The following is a 15090-nucleotide window of genomic DNA, read 5'->3' as shown; positions in this document are numbered from 1 at the left end:
CTGGGATGTCGTAGAGCTGTAGTTCCCTTGAAGAATTTTTGTTTTCCTTTCTCCTCTACTTATTTAGAAAAGTTTCCACTTCGAGGGAGAAATTATGACCTCTGCCTGGTACATGCTTGATTTTACTCATATAAGGACTGTAAATGGTGTAGCAGAAATATTCCTCCTTCACTAAATACCGTGATCAGATGAATTCATCAAGAGACATAGTGAGAACAATTTTATAAACATTTAAACAGAGATACCAAACAAATTAAGTAGGAAAAATATTTTCCTTAAGCTAATCCTGTATGTTACCCATAACTAAGGAAGATTAGCCAAAAATTTTCAGCTGCTTTTAAAAATAAAACAGGTTCCAAATTTTGCCAGAATATATTCTATAGGCAGAATAAGAAGCTATAACTTAGGTTCAGGTCAGTTTGATTTCAATGAAAGCATTAACCTGGCTTTGCTTTCTGTTCTGCTGCATCCAGTGGAGCTGACATACGGGCAACTCTTGCAGTGCTGAGGTCTGCAAGGAAGCACAGTGATTTCTCATCTGACAGCTCTGCTGTCAATCAAGAAAGTGTTATGATTGCTGCTGCTTTATGTAGGCTGTGTACACGTAGACTTTGGCCTCTATAGCTTAATGACTGTAAAGGGTAATGTTTACTGAAAGTTACACCACCGTCCATCCTACCTGGCCAGGAGAAGAGTAAGATTCACTCTTGCTATTTGAGCACTACTAGAGCTACTTAGAAGCCAAGAACACTACTAGAGCTACTTAGAACCTACATCCTCCCAGGTGGATTAGTGTGAAAGGAAATACAGCACATGAAGTCCTGAAACAAAACTTCTGTGCAGGTTTGTGTGGTATCATCTTGGCTGGGACATGTGGCATCCACATGGAGTTCACATAGACTATACAGTCACAGATTGCGTCTTCTTCCTTCAGCTGCAGCACATGTCCTGACATACTTGAGTTCAATTACCTTGTTCATCACTCAGTACAATTTCAGTGAGTACTAGAACTAGCTAACTAATGAAATAGATAAAATCCGTTATATCTGAATTTATATTCTGCTCACAGAATTACCCCTTTTGATGATAGCTAGATGTGCAGATCAGGTTAGTATGGCATTTAGTTTTGTACCAGATGCAGGCAGACAGGCTTTCTCAGATTGATTTATTATCTTAATAACTGCTAATTCTTTCCTCTCTCTCTAAATGTTTTTTGTTTGTTTGTTTGTTTGTTTGTTTTGCAGCTGTAGTGTTTCTTAGAAACAGCTTTATTGCAGGAATAGAATTTTTGCTTTTTGTTTTTTTCTAAAATCATATTTTGATAAGAAGAAAAACATGAGTCAAAACAATATTTTTACTGTGGCAAATTCTTGATGTTCAGTTTTAGCAGGCAAAGTCTTCCCATTAAGTTGTTGAAGTCACTAGAGCACACATATTAAAAGACATTTCTTAAAAAGGTGGAGTCTAGCAGTATTTTACCTGCTTTTTACTTTTCCTCAATCCAGAGGTTACTATTCACATCAAAAAGTTATACTGGAATATATTGGACTCTCTTTTTTTTTTTTTTTTTCTCTCTGCTATTTTGTGCCTATCCGCTACCTTCTTCACTTGCATTTTCTAAGTTTTGATATAGATTGATTATTCTTTTGGGAACAGAGAGTGATACTTTTCCAAAGCACCTCCTCTGAGTCAGTCTGTGGAGGAGAAATTCCTTCTCTCTCCTTGCACTGTAAATAGATTGTATGCTAAGGAGATCAGCCTTTTTAAATACCATCATGTCTTATTATTTTACACACCTTCATCTTTCCAATCTCAATAAGCAAACTATTATGAGTCATACTAGTAAAGAGAAAAAACAAACAAACAGAAGTGCAGGATTACCTCTGCTTTCCAAGTCATTATGTATTTTAAATTAAGATTATGCATTATAATCTCTCAGCTAATATTTAGTTTTCCTTTACCCATTGCCACTGTGAGGTACATTTAATATAGTCCATTTCTGGAGGGAATTTGAGCAAGATGATTTTTAGGTCCCTAGTTCTGCAGAAACTCTTGCCATCTATATTTACCAGTTCCTAAATCAGCAATTAATCTTCCAGCCAAGTTCTAAATCAATCCTGATCCTTAAATCACTCTTGATTCTTGAATGATCATTTGACAGCAGTGATATTGAAATCACTGATCCTTCAAGCATCTTTGTCCCTCATACAGACTACCAAAACTGCAGCCCCCAGTGCAGTCACAGCCCTCAAAATCCCTGTCTACAGTGTCCCACAACCCCTCTCCCACCAGAAGCCCTGCTCTTTGGTCCCCACATCCTCTTCTTCCCACCCCCTACCTTGAAGGTGCTTCATGAGGTCTTTCAGCATCCTCTCCTAAAGCAGCAGAACATCTCAGACCAAAGGCAGCAGACAAGCCATGGGATGTCAAAGAAGAGGAGCTTTATTGCTCAGGGAAGGGAGAAAAGAGAGTGAATCCAATTCCAGCTGCTGAAGGATGTCTCACTAAACAGCAGATATCAGGAGAACCGGACGGCTTTTTGCCAGGACATAAGCCAATGGGGTAGGGATAGATCAGAAGAGCTCTCCCTCAGACAGAAGCTTCTCATATTGTGGGATCCTGCTCTGGCAAGAATCCCATGTCTGAGGCTAGAACTGAGGAGTTGATAACCCAAATGTCTGTATAGCACTGAGGGTCTTTGAGAAGACCAGCATGCTACAAAAAAACAGCAACAAATCCTCATGGTAGTTACAGGTGAAGTTCATTTGATGTAGGCCAAAGCTCTGAGAGAGAAGGGCTTTGGCTTGACAACTGCACCTGAAAATAAAAGGCTTTGCAAAAACATGAGAGCGTGTCTGTCTTGTGGCTGGCAGAACAGTAAGAGATGGAGAGCAAAGGAACAACTTCTGCAGGGCTGCTATTCTCTACTTGAGTTTACTTGCTAGTCTCTACTTCCTTCCTTCCTTCCAGAGGCAAGGAAGTGAACAGATCCTTGACCCCACTTTTTTGACAGCTATGTGGTTATTTTACACTCACAGCTGAGTTGGCAGTGAAGGATCGTGCCGTGGCTCTGGTTCTTGGTCAGCAATACCACGTTCTGCTCTAGAGTTGTCTCATCTGTGCCCAAATCATTACAGTGGACCTAAAAAAGTACCGAATTAGAAAAACAAAGCACTTCCCTGAATAAGACCTCCCAAGACGAGCACATCAAGGCTACACTGCCACAGTGGTAACCCTCAGTTCCAATACTTTTTTTTGTTAGTATTTTTCCAATTATGCTTCTTGTTATTTGGTTTGCATCCATTTTTTTATCCCTGCTTCCCTCATCTATGTGTGCTATCCATCTATCAGTGTCTTGTTTTATCATAATTACTAAGTATTTGCTTTTCTGATATTTGGCCTGAGATATGTATTTCATTTTCTCTTCACACAGCTTAATTTCCTTCCTCTCTAAATCTCTAAATTGTTATGTAGAAAATACATTACATCAAATACATGCTGCTATAGAAGCTGAGATAAATGATTTGGCACCTGGTAGATGCTGAGCTGCCAAGTTAGCACTCCAGATATCTGCAGTCTCATTGTGGAAATGAGAGTAACATTCATCCTTTGCTCACATACACTATAGAGTTATAGGAAATAAACAGAAATCATACTGAATAGAGAGTCTTACAATTTAGGAAGATGAGATGAGAAAAGAAAATTCAATTATAAACTTCTGGAATGGTTTTGTGAGACCTTTGAACCTCCTGAATCATTTCCTTCAGCACTAGTGTCCTTAATTAAATCCTTACTAGCTCTGCACTAACTCCAGGGTAAAATTACCATCCCTGATCTTTGCATTGGAACTTCTAAGATCTCTCCTCCGCCAATTTCAATTCTCTTTTACAACTGGCCCTTTCTGTACTTCCTGCTTGTAACATGCCATTTCTTCCGTCTTTCCCATCTCTGTGTCCTCTTCTTCTTGGAGATACTGTTATTAGTGGTACCTCTGTGTATTAGTCCTGAAGTTAGGTAGTCAGAATAGTAACTTTAAGAATACTTTTCCTTGATCCATTTTTCTGGGATGGTCATAGGCACTGTACAAATAATTAGATGGAAAATGTATAGAATACAGTAAAAATATATTAACCTGTACTTGACATCTCTTTCTGTCTCAGTGGATTTATGCTTGATGGTTCGTGTTACCTTTTCATGTTAAAGTATGCTTTTCTTTGTACTTGTTCTTTATAAAGAGTCTAACAAAGATGGTTTAGCCATTTAAACCCCATTGTGTTTGGCAATTTTCATATATTTTTGTGGGATATATTTACTGAAACTGGCCCATTTGTGGTTGAAACTACGTATCAAGTTCCTTAACTGAGATGACTGAATATAGTGTCTGCAGCACAACTAACTAAAATTTCTTTTATTTTTTTTTTTAGTTCTCCCTAAGCCTCCTGTCATTTCACTCAGAAATTACTGTTTCAGAAATAACTTGCAGCAACCATACTCAAAAGTCTGAGATTATTTTATTTCTGAAGTTATTGCTATTTATCACTAAATGGCAGCAGCATTTTATCATTTGCTTTTCCACCAATATTATGTAATCAGGATGATTGTGACTGAAACAGGAATGAGGATACAATAAGGAAATATACAGAAAGCATAGGGATAGAGGTGGTAGAAATATTATTGTCAGTCTTGCAAGAACTGATTGTTTCTGTATTTATATTGTCTGGGGTGGGACATGAAATTTGCATGTTACATTTGCTGTTTTTCCCAAGCAGCACTCTGAAACCTTGACATCATTTGCCTTGATTGCTTGATTGAATGATGGCATTAATAATTCCTTTGGGCTTTTCCTGGACTGTTTTCTGTATGCATTTGCTTTGGATTTGTTTAATTCTTGCTGTTCTCATTTTATCTTTAATTAGTTCAGTGTTCCTCTTTCCAGTCCAAGTTGCACAATGCCTTTTGAAGTAGCAAAGAAATAAGTCAGGAGGGAATAATTTCATTCTTCAGGAAATGCTGAAATTTTGATCTTTTTTCTTCCATTATGAAATGGAATTAAAATGACCCTTTCAAAAACATCATTAAAAACATTTGGGGGAATCATATTGTTTTGTTAGAATAAAGTCTAAACATTTTACTATTAAAACATTTTTAAAACATGATATGTATTAAAATAGAAGTTATTTTACAAGTGAGTTTGGAAATACATGAATCAAAACTTCTACAAGTGTCAAAATGGGACGATTCTCTACATGAAATAATGTGCCAAATTGCCCAGTATTTCCCAATATATTATTTTCCTTTTCTTATAATTTGGTCATGATTCAGTGCTCTCTACCTCAGGGTAAGCTTCAGGCAATACAGAGCAGCCATTTCAAAAAAGAAACACTACAACTTCCTTCTCTTACAGAAACTTTTCTCCTTTCCCTCTGCTCTCCACTCACCAGCTGGGAGAACATTGAGTATCTTTGTTTCTATTCTGCTTCCCTAACGTCTTCTGAGCAGCACTGAGTAACACTGCTCTCTCTTCTCCAGTTTCTGGCAGTCCCTCTCCTGGTAACTCCTGTTCAAGTCCAACATCAGCCTACAGAGCTCTGACTCTTCAGAGCTCATTCAAGTTCTCTGTCAACATTCTTGCCCACCTTCGAATTGGCAACATCTGTTATGGCTTCTGTGATGGGTTAACCCTGGCTGAACACCAGGTGCCCACCAAAGCCGTTCTATCACTCCCCCATCCTCAGCTGGATAGGGGAGAGAAAATATAACAAAAGGCTCGCGGGTCGAGATAAGGACAGGAGAGATCATTCACTATTACCGTCACGGGCAAAACAGACTCAATTTGCAAAATTAACTCAATTTATTACAAATCAACCAGAGCATGGTAATGAGAAGTAAAATGAAATCTCAGAACACCTTCCCACCACCCCTCCGTTCTTCCCGGGCACAACTACCCTCCCGGATTTCACCACCAAGCCCCCCCAGCGGCACAGGGGGACAGGGATGGGGTTTATGGTCATCACACGTTATTTTCTGCCGCTTCACCTCCTCAGGACGAGGGCTGATCACACTCTTCCCCTGCTCCAGCGTGGGGTCCCACCCACGGGAGACAGTCCTCCACGAACTCCTCCAACGTGGGCCATTCCCACGGGCTGCAGTTCTTCACGAACTGCTCCAGCATGGGTCCATTCCACGGTGTGCAGTCCTTCAGGAGCACACTGCTCCAGCGCGGGTCCCCCACGGGGTCACAAGTCCTGCCAGAAAGCCTGCTCCGTGGGCTCCTCTCTCCACAGATCCACAGGTCCTGCCAGGAACCTGCTCCAGCGCGGGGTTCCCACGGGGTCACAGCCTCCTTCGGGAACCCACCTGCTCCGGCGTGGGGTCCTCCACGGGCTACAGGTAGAGATCTGCTCCACCGTGGACCTCCCTGGACTGCAGGGGGACAGCCTGCCTCACCAGGGTCTTCACCACGGGCTGCAGGGGAATCTTCGCTCCGGCGCCTGGAGCATCTCCTCCCCCTCCTTCTTCACTGACCTTGGTGTCCGCAGGCTTGTTTCTCTTACATGTTCTCACTCCTCACTCCGGCGGCAGTTTCTCTCCGTCCCAACTTTTTCCTTCTTAAAAATGTTATCACAGAGGCGTTACCACTATCACTGATTGGCTCGGCCTTGGCCGGCGGCGGGTCCGTCTCAGAGCCGGCTAATATGGGCTCGCTCTCTCTTGAACACAGGGGAAGCTTCCAGCAGTTTCTTACAGAAGCCACCCCTGTAACCCCCCCCCGCTACCAAAACCTTGCCAAACAAAACCAATACAGCTTCATCACAGCCAAAATGCAGAATTGCCCCCATCTGGAAGGGTTACCAGCCATGCTTTACATACTTCCCCTTCTGGCATATGGCTTCTCTGGCTCCACCTGATCTTTTTCTCCCCTCCCTCTCCATAATTTTCATTTGTCCTCCTTCTGTCAGGGCTTCAACAGGTCCAAAGGTCTTTGACATATTTTATTCTCCCCTAGACCCATTTCTGTGAATACAAATTCAATTGCTATCCTGATACTGATGCACGCTGCATAGAGTCCTTCTATCCAAATAAAAATGTTAATCTCTGTGGTGGGTTGACCCTGGCTGGATGCCAGGTGCTCACCAAAGCCGCTCTGCCACTCCCCTCCTCCCCTGGACAGGGGGGAGAAAATATAACAAAGGGCTTGTGGGTTGAGATAAGGAAAGGGAGAGATCACTCACCAATTACTGTCATGGGCAAAACAGACTCCACTTGGGGAAAATTAACTTAATTTATTGCCAGTCAACCAGAGTAGGGTAATGAGAAATAAAGGCAAATCCTAAAAAACCTTCCTTCACCCCTCCCTTCTTCCCAGGTACATCTTTACTCCCGGATTCTTTATGTAGCCCCCCCAGTGGCGCAGGGGGATGGGGAATGGGGGTTACGGTCAGTTCATCACATGTTGTCTCTGCTGCTCCTTCCTCCTCAGAGGCAGGACTCCTCACGCTCTTCCCCTGCTCCAGTGTGGGGTCCCTCCCACATGAGGCAGTCCTCCAAGAACTTCTCCAACATAAGTCCTTCCCACGGGCTGCAGTTCTTCATGAACTGCTCCAGCATGGGTCCCTTCTACAGGCTGCAGTCCCTCAGGCACAGACTGCTCCAGCGTGGGTCCCCCATGGGGTCACAAGTCCTGCCAGAAAACCTGATCCAGTGTGGGCTCCTCTCCCCACTGGTCCGCAGGTCCTGCCAGGAGCCTGCTCCAGCGTGGGCTTCCCACGGGGTCACAGCCTCCTTCGGGCACCCACCTGCTGCAACATGGGGTCCTCCCCGGGCTGCAGGTGGAGATCTGCTCCACCGTGGACTTCCATGGGCTGCAGGGGGACAGCCTGCCTCACCATGGTCTTCACCACGGGCTGCAGGGGAATCTCTGCTCCAGTGCCTGGAGCATCTCTTCCCCTACTTCACTGATGTTGGCGTCTTCAGGGCTGTTTCTCTCACATGTTCTCACTCCTTTCTCTGGCTGCAGTTTCTGTGCCCACCACAACTTTTTTCCTGACCTTAAATCTGTTATCCAGAGATGCTACCACTATTGCTGATGGGCTCGGCCTTGGCTGAGCATTGGCTCTGTCAAACATGGGGGAAGCTTCTAGCAGCTTTGCACAGAATCATAGAATCGTTTAGGTTGGAAAAGACCTTTAAGATCAAGTCCAACCATCAATGATGCCCACTAAATCATGTCCTGAAGTGCCTTGTCTACATGCTTTTTGAACACCTCCAGGGATAGTGACTCCACCACTTCCCTGGGCAGCCTGTTCCAATGCCCGACAACCATTTCAGTAAAAAAAATATTTCCTAATATCCAAACTAAATCTTCCCTGGTGCAACTTGAGGCCACTTCCTCTCTTCCTATCTCCAGCCACCTGACAGAAGAGACCAGCACCCACCTCACTGCAACCCCCCTTCAGGTAGTTGTAGAGAGCAATAAGGGTCTCCCCTCAGCCTCCTTTTCTCCAGGCTAAACAACCCCAGTTCCCTCAGCCGCTTCTCATAAGACTTGTGCTCCAGGCCCTTCACCAGCTTCGTTGCCCTTCTCTGAACACACTCCAGCACCTCAGTGTCCTTCTTGTAGAGAGGGGCCCAAAACTGAACACAGGATTCGAGTTGTGACCAGTGCCAAGTGCAGGAGGATGATCACTTCCCTAGTCCTGCTGGCCACACTATGTCTGATGCAGGCCAGGATGCCGTTGGCCTTCTTGGCCACCTGGGCACGCTGCTGGCTCATATTCAGCCGGCTGTTGACCAGCACGCCAGGTCTTTTTCTGCTGGGCAGCTTTCCAGCCACTCTTCCCCAAGCCTATAATGTTGCATGGGGTTGTTGTGACCCAAGAGCAGGACCCGGCACTTGGCCTTGTTGAACCTCACACAATTGGCCTCGGCCCATCGATCCAGCCTGTCCACATCCCTCTGTAGAGCCTTCCTACCCTCGAGCAGATCAACCCTCCTGCCCAGCTTGGTGTCATCAGCAAACTTACTGAGGGTGCACTCGATCCCCTTGTCCAGATCATTGATAAAGATATTAAAGAGAACTGGCCCCAAAACCGAGCCCTGGAGAACACCACTTGTGGCCAGAAGCCACCCCTGTAACTCCCCCACTACCAAAACCTTGCCACACAAACCCAGTACAATCTCTTTTGGTTTGTCTCCCCAAGTCTGTCAGTTCAACACATCCAAAACAGATGTCTTACATTTTCCTTTCCAAGTTTTCTCTGCTACTTTGCTTTTGCTAAGCACTACCATGTTTGCTATACCAGTTTATAATTAGGTATTGCCTTTGATTCACTGTGCATGTGAAGCCCTACAGAAGTTTATAACTAAGTCTTCTTGATACCTTTCAACTAAGATTACTAAGGACACATCCACCAAGACACATACATTCATCCAGTAATTCATCAACTTGCATTTTGATTTCTGCAGCGTCCTGAAAATAGGACTGAACTAGAAAGCTTGAGAAGAATTGGACAGGATAAGCAGGTAGAAACGAGACTGGAACAAAGGACTCAAGAGGACAGGCAGAGTAAAGGTATAATTTATCAATGCTTAGGAAAATAAGCAAATAATTTGCACCTGCTAGAGTGCATATTCTCTGGAGTTTGATATCAAGCCCATGATTCCTAATTGTCACTATTTTGTCTGCCATTAAACACTGATTTAGTCTTTTGGTGATAAACTACTGTTGTTACCAGTTACTTTAATTTCTCAAGTGGCAGGAGTTTACATGAATCTAAAGAATATTACTCTGCTGTCGAAATATGTGACATTCAGAGCTACCATAAGATGATGCTTTTATTTTTTACAGTCTGCCTAGGAGTCACCAGAAGTAAGTTTGTCCACAGAGAAAATTTAAGCCAGGAGGCATATATCTTTTCAGGTAAAAGGGTAAAGTAGAAAAGCAGATGAGTGCTTAACTTTGTGCAGGCAGATGAAACACCAGGTAAAAGCACAGTTATCTTAACCCTTTAACCCCTCTCAACCACAGCTGAATCCACTTGTATAAAGACTTTGCAAAGCACCTTTCAAGGAAAACAAATTAAACAAAAACCCATAGTATGTTCATTTCATTCAGTGTACATGAAATACCTGCTCCGGGGTTGAGTTGGGGTTTTATAACTAAGGTGACTGTCACATATCATATTCCTACTTCATTTCTTGCAGATGCTGTGAGTGATCTCTCTACTGTACCAACTAGAAATAGAAAAATTGCACTTTAAAGTTCCTCTGTCTGGAGCCTGAATTGCAGAAGTGCTTAGCGTGCATGACTTCCCTCTCATGGCAATGGAAGCTGTGCTTCAAAATTAAAGAGTATGGATACTGCCTGCTTATTTAGAGGAAAAATATTTGGGCCAATTTTGTTTCAAGTTGAGCATCCAAGTTAACTTTGATCTCCATAGTTCAGCTACCTTCCATCTACATGTAGAACAGCAACAGCACACTGATATCTCAGAAGGGTCTTGAAAAGATTCATTCACTAATACATACCTGGTGGTGCCTGGAGTAAGTGAGCGAGGCCCAGCTGAGAGCTTGCAATGAGATCCAGTCCTAGCTACTACTGACATACAGACTTCAGCTAAGCTGAGGGTCTTTGGAGCAGGCTCTGATCCCCACAGCTTCCAAGGCTTGAACACCATGATCCTTAAGTGATGTTTGCCAAGAACAAACACAGTCAATTAATAATTATGTATTCAAAATACAATTTGAAAATTAAGTAAGCTCTAGAAATGATGGGGTGAACATAAAAATATTAAATAACCGGTCATTAAATGAGCATTACCAATTTTGTGCACAGGAGGAGGCAGATGTTCTGTGGAAAAGACAGCATGTGAACATATCCTAATGTATATGTGAAAGAAAATTAATTATAGGTGATGAGGCATCCTTAATTATGACACATCTTAACTGGCAAGTGTTTGACCCTATAGTTATAGGAGAGCTATTCTAATGTAAGTATGTGTGTATAATTGAACTAATGGATATTCTGCACATAGTCTTTCACACAGTTGATTTCTGACTGGTTCTTCTCAGCTGTTCTCACTAGTTCCAAGCACCCGATAATATCTTCTGCTGTGGTCATGCTGATTGCTTAGCCTAGTTCTTAGTGAATAAAACCTGTAATATAATCAGTGTAGAGGAAATATAGCACATTGCAAGTAGTCAGCACAGTCAGCACAGATCAGTTCTTGTGCATTAGAAACAAAAATTAAGCTCAAAAGCTGGGTTGCAGCTCAGAATCTGTGAAGCATGATGCACCTTTCCCAGTGCTTTCTAGTGACACCTTTTGGTAATAAACCCATGGTCTGTGATCTGACTGAATGCACAGACTTGTTCCTATCTCTTTTCTGTTGGCATATTTTCCCAGTAATGTGTCCATTTACAGCCACCTTTAATGGCTGCAGAAGAAAACAGCACAGAAAAGAGAAAAATCAATGTATAATTTAAATAAAAGTTGATCAGAGTACATGTAGCAATGCAAAGTGTAAATAATCAGGATAAACTCTGAAAGTAAACCCTGCTTGTAGACTAGGATTAATGATCTTGTATCATAACTAGGAGACAAATACTCACTTGACTTACTTGATGCAATCATGTTGCTGGATATTACTGGAAGTGTACCCGCGGGCACTGTGACTTTGGCCCAGAAAGTAAGTATCCTGAAGTCCTGAAGGAGCAGAGAAAGAAAATGGTTGATCCTGTCATCTTTTCATTTCCACTTTCTTTTGATTTGAAGCATCTATGCTAGAGTTTTATTTTAGAAATTTTTTATAACCAGACCAATACAAAACACTAAGGAAAACACACATCCTTGTTTGGCCTCCTTAAACGTAGTATGCCAGTGCCATTGTAAGTAAACATGGGGAAAGGAACTCCTACATTTTTTTCTGTTGATCTCTGGAAGATTTCCCTGCCTGCTCTCTTTTGATGCAAATCACTTAAAACAAAGCCCACAGTCTACCTTTTTCCAGCAAGAGAGAATTTATAGGATACCTTACTGTAGCACTCCCTCTCCTGTTACCACCAACCAGCATCAGGCAAATTCCATATTACAAGAAGCTCTGAATCCAGGGTAAACACTGTCTTGCAGGACATGCTCCCTACTTAGCACATGAACTATTTCTCATACTTTCCCAACATTTCTGTTCTAAAGGAGTGCCTGCAGCTACAGTTTCCATTTTTTATTATGCAAAATTGCTTCCAAAATACACTGCCATGCATGGTTAAACAGAAGGAAAGAAGGAGCAGAGAATAGATAGGGAAGTGACATAAGGTTGAAGGCATAATGTGCCATTTACATCTGGCAAAGGTCAAAAAAAGAAAGTTATCTTTAGTTTTAAGACTGGCAATTCCAGAAAAATTTAGGTGGTGATCTGCCCAAGGTCCACTGAAATATATGGCCCCAGAAGGTACACTGTGACAGTGATCACATTGAAAAGTGAGCTTTGAAGTAAAATGGTCCAAAGTCAGTTTTCAAGAAAAGTAAGCAGTATAGCAATACTGCAATAAAGTCACTGCTGTAACAGATATCAATGAGTCCTATGTATGTCTTATTTCATAAGACACACACCTATCTTTCCATTGTACTGTGATTGTGGTAGTTTAACTCTCTTAACTTTAGTAGATGGGACACAATACTTTGGAAGAAAGAGCACTAGATTAATGTTTTAGGATATATTACTCATTTACATATTTGTTACCTGCTATGTCTCTTGATTCATAGTTTTTAAACCTAGGAGGGATTATTCTGATCATCTACATGGATTTCTTGCAGAACACGGACTATAAACCCAGTAATTCATGTCTCAAATCAATAAATTCTGTCTAAGCTACAAGACATGTTTCAGAGCAAGTGCCTTCCCACTTCTTCCCAAAGTGTCTTCTTTCTTCTCACCTTTACCTGTTCCCTTTGCTTCCCTTTATTCTTCCTCTGAAAAAAAGTCTATTTTCATCCTACAGCTCCTAGCAACACTTCTTAAATCATATATAAAAGCCAAATGCAGCTTATTAGATACTGCATATGACAGTCATAGATACATTTATTTTTTGAGCACCTGCTCTGTACCAACTCCAACCACTTACTGACATGACAGTGATAATCTTGCCCCTGCGTAATACATAAAGACATATAATTTGTCACATGTACAGAGACAAAGGAGGCAGGAAGGCAGGTGTAGAGTTATCATGACCTGGCTTGAATCGTTCCTCTATGTGCTCTTGTTACTGCCACAGCCACAGAAATCTTTTCAAAGGAGGTGGCCTTGGGGAGATAATGTTACAGATGTCTTTATTCACCTTTCTTCATGGGACAGATGAATGGTCTTCATTTTTGTGTGCAGACCTGCAGGCATATGACCAAGGAGGCAGGAAACGTGGTTGAGATAAGACCAGAACTTGATCAGAATCAGAAAATGGATTTACCCCCAACTTCCCTTTTGCTTGAGCACCTTCTAAGGCACCAGCGGCACCCAGCCTCTAAAGAGAGGTTTCATCAGGACACATAAATAATGATCTAGAAACACATTTATCTTTAAATACAGAGGGGCCAGATCTGCTGGGAAGGAGCGAATAAACCAAATGGTTAGAAGACAAAACTGCCCACAGTGTTCCTGGTGGGAAGTGGAGGAGACCCTTCAATTCTGCATTGTAATGCAACAATTTCCCATAGCTGCCCTTGAACCCATATGGTCTCCTCTGAGTTTTTGAGGGATGTCTCCTTCCTTTCTTCTCTCCCAAGGCCCACCTGTGGGCTGTCCTTTACAGCACACAAACCCCATTGCTCCTTTGCAACTGCCACAGCTGAATCCCAATCTGCCCCAAGTTCCTGAAGAGTCAGTGCCCTGACTTCAGCCTCTGGACTTGCTCTGGAGAGGGTCCAGATCTCCCCTTCCTTCCAAAATATTTGACTGAACCCAGGGGCCAGGAGTTGAGACTGCCACAGCATCTTACCAAAATGTGCAAGACATGCTTCTACATTAAACACTGAAAAACAAAACAAAGACTCGGAGGGAGCACAGCAACAGCCCTGTGATCCCTCAAGAAAACTGCATAGAAAGCTGCTGTCCCTCCCTTGAAGGAGAAATGCTCCATGTCCCCTTATCCTCGGTGCAACAGGCCCAACACAGAATACTTCAGGCTACTGAACAAAATATACTGCAATATAAACTAGTACTCCATCAGAATTGCTGTATTTACTGTATGCATTATATATGTACAGATATATTTATATAAATAATACATATATGTGTACCACACTTGCTGTATGTACTACATTTTAATTTTCTGTATAGAAATAATATTTAGTGAAATATGTTGTTTCATCCTATGTCCAAACCATTCTGGTCTTTCACTTTTATGTGTCAAATGAAGTTTATAAAGTCCTAATGAATGCTCTGTGAAGAATTCAACAAGAATTACAGCTCCTTTCAAATATAGCTGCCCTCAGTAAAGTGTATTGAGTTGCACCTTTTCTCAGACTGTTGGAGCACTGCAGTGTTGCAAAGAAGAAAATGCAAGATTTATCCATGAAAATCAGATGTTATAGCACGAGAAGAAATGATGATAATGTGCATAATTAATAAAAAGGTACCTCTCACACTTTCATCTCAAGATATTACACACAGGAGGACTGTATGATCCAACCATGCATAACATCTACAAATGGCACAAGCAGTGCATATGGAAAATGCTGATACTGAATTTACTGTAAGCTGGGCATGCTGAAATGAATAACTTGAGTAATTCAAGAAACTGCAGTAAATGATTTCTACCTTTTCTTCATAAGCAACTTTTAATCAATTTTTTAACATTTTATTTCACTACTTTGTGCTTATTAAGAATTTTCATTAGAGGATCTCAAAGGTCTGAGATCTGAACAGGCCTAAATGAGGAAAATTATACTGTTTTTTATAAATTATAACTGAGACTGAGTTAATGGCCAAATCAGTGAAAAAGCAGGAAGTCAAACCCACTGGGCTTCTTTGCTGAGCTGAGTGGCTCTTAGAGTTAGATAACCACCTCCCTGGAATTATTTTAAGGGGCTTTGCTGCATTA

Source organism: Accipiter gentilis, chromosome 4, assembly GCF_929443795.1.
Source record: "Accipiter gentilis chromosome 4, bAccGen1.1, whole genome shotgun sequence".
Lineage (NCBI taxonomy): Eukaryota > Metazoa > Chordata > Aves > Accipitriformes > Accipitridae > Astur > Astur gentilis.
This window is presented reverse-complemented; position numbering follows the sequence as displayed.